Source organism: Myotis brandtii, unplaced genomic scaffold (assembly GCF_000412655.1).
Source record: "Myotis brandtii unplaced genomic scaffold, ASM41265v1 scaffold183, whole genome shotgun sequence".
NCBI classification, from domain to species: domain Eukaryota; kingdom Metazoa; phylum Chordata; class Mammalia; order Chiroptera; family Vespertilionidae; genus Myotis; species Myotis brandtii.
The window spans coordinates 14,661-17,433 of record NW_005356797.1 but is presented as its reverse complement, the minus strand read 5'-3'; positions in this window follow the sequence as shown (position 1 = coordinate 17,433).

Below are 2,773 nucleotides of genomic sequence, written 5' to 3'. Positions count from 1 at the left end.
AAAAATGGGCAACGGACTTGAATAGATACTTTTCCAAAGAGGACATACAGATGGCCAATAGACCTGATAAAATGTCTAACATCACTAATCATCAGAGAGATCCATATTAAAATCCACAACGAGAAATCACCTCACACCTGCCAGAATGGCTACCATCAATAAATACATTTTAAAAAGCAATGCTGGAGAAGATGTGGAGAAAAGGGAACCCCAGTACACTGCTGGTGAGAATGCAGACTGGCGCAGCCATTGGAGAAAACAGTATGGAGTTTCCTCAAAAAATGAAAAATAGAACGGCCTTTTGACCCAGTGATTCCACTTTTGGGAATATATCCGAAGAATACCAAAACACCAATCAGAAAGAATATATGTACCCCTGTGTCCATAGCAGCATTGTTTACAAAAGCCAAGATCTGCAAATAGTGTAAGTGCCCATTAGTAGTTGAGTGGATAAAAAAGCTGTGGTACATTTATATAATGGAAATACTATGAGGCTGTAAAAAGAAAGGAACTCTTTTGCAACAGTATGGACGGATCTGGAGAGAATTATACTAAACAAAATAAGCCAGTCAGAGAAAGACAAATACCATGTGATCTCACTTACATGTAGAATCTAATGAACAAAATAAACTAATGAACAAAACACAACCAGACACATTTATACATGGCACAGACTGACAGATGTCAGAGGCAAGGTGGTGGAGCAGACAGGATGAAAGAAGGTGAAGAGAATAGCCAAAGTACACATATGCATAGCCCATGGGCACAGACAACAATGTGGTGAGGGCCAGAAGGAGGGGAGGGCAGGGTCCAGGTAGAAAGTGGCACATGGGGAGATGGAATAGGGAACATCTGTAATAATGTCAACAATAAAAATAAAACATAATTTTGAAAAAGTGGTACAATAGCTACCTCACTTTTTGCAAGGATTACGTGAAAGGCATTTAATATTTTGGTTCCACCACAAAACTGAACATAGCCACTTTTTCTCTGAGAGTGTTGGTGGCACTTAAATCAAACAATTGGGAGAATCAGTATCTACTTCTTTCTACTTACAACTGCTGTAAAAGAGGTGATGGCAACGAATTGACCCTATTAATGGTCTTCCAAACTCTCTGCCTTTACTTTATGCTGCTCAAACAATAAATGGTCAAATTATTTGAATTCTTCTATAAAATAAAATGGGAGAATGTTTGCTTTCCAACGATAATTAAAATAGAAATGGGGGAAAGGGAAGCATTGTGCAAATGACTGGAAATAAAGAGAAGAGAGAGTGAGAGACCTGAGCCACATGGTGTGTGTGTGTGTGTGTGTGTGTGTGTGTTAGGGGAAGTACTGGGAATAAAGACAGCACAGGGAAATTCTATTGTCAGGAATAGCAATAAAACATTTAACAATATAAATGTCTTACAGTAAGTGCCATTATGCTGACTGTATTATTATATTATGTGATGAAATAATCCTTCACTCCATTATGCCAACTTTTAGAAAACTTGTGTTGTGTGACTGCATGAGCAACAACATTCTGGGAGGAATAGCTTTTAAGTTTGGGTCATCAGGGCAGAACAGAGACCAGCACCAGTAGCCAAGTAATGAGTTAAGTTGAGAAAATAATGAGGGAAAGATATTAGAACAAGAGTTAATGAATTGGTGAAAGGAGTAAGGAAAAAAGCCTCAGGGACACACACAACAGTATGGTGATTACCAGAGGGAAAGGGGGTGGGGGCAGGTGGAGGAGGATAAACAGGAATAAATGGTGACAGAAGACTAGATTTGGATTTTGAGTGCACAATGCAATGTGCAGATGATGTACTAATATTACAGAATTGCAAACTTGAAACCGATATAATTTGATTGACCAATGTAAACCCATAAATTCAATTTAAAAAAAAAGAGCTGGTGAAAATAAATGTAAATAGAGCTTGGAACTGTAAGCAGAGACACCTCCCCCCAAGTCAGGTAGCGCTGCAGGCTAGATGGGCTCCATTCTCATTTGGAATTTAACGTTGCCTGTCCAAGAACTGAGAAGGTCAGTGCTGCCATTGTGGCTCACCTCTCGGGCTGTGATACCTGGGTCCCTGAGAAGTAAAGTACATCTAGGGTTAGGAAGAGGAGTGGGGTGAACATAGAAACTGTGAGATGGGAACCTCCTCAATATCCTTACATGGAATTTTCTATGCTTGTCTTCTGTTAGAAAGGAAGAGTCTCCCTGTCCATCCAACAGGAATTCTTGCATATATGGTTTGAATTTCATCCTCCCACACCCATCATGTGGTCCCTTCTTCAGCTATGTCTTCTGTACCCTGCATCTTAAATGTTCTCTCTCTACTAGTTCTTTGCCATCCAAATATCCTCAAATCTATTCCATCCCAAAGAGAATTCCTGCCTTGACCTCTCACACTTCTTGCTGTATTCTCGCCCCTCTTTTCTCTATAAGACCAACATGACCTCCTTATATTCATCTTCCCTAACATTCATTCATTATTTTTTAATTGTAGGAATTTTGCTGTGATTTTCTCAATCACAACACCATGTTCAAACATTCTACTGACACAAAAAATTTGTAGTGAAAAGCAACAGTGCCCTGCCAACTCCCAATCCCACAATCAATGTTATTTATGGCTCATGTGTTACAATTGTTTCTGAAGTCACACGTATTTCATCTGTATGCCTCATTTCCTCTCTCTTTTCATTTCTTGCCATGTTTATGGTGATAAAACAAGGTTGTTTGCCTCCTCAAACAGATTTTTTCCTAGTTATTTCCTGGTGGTTT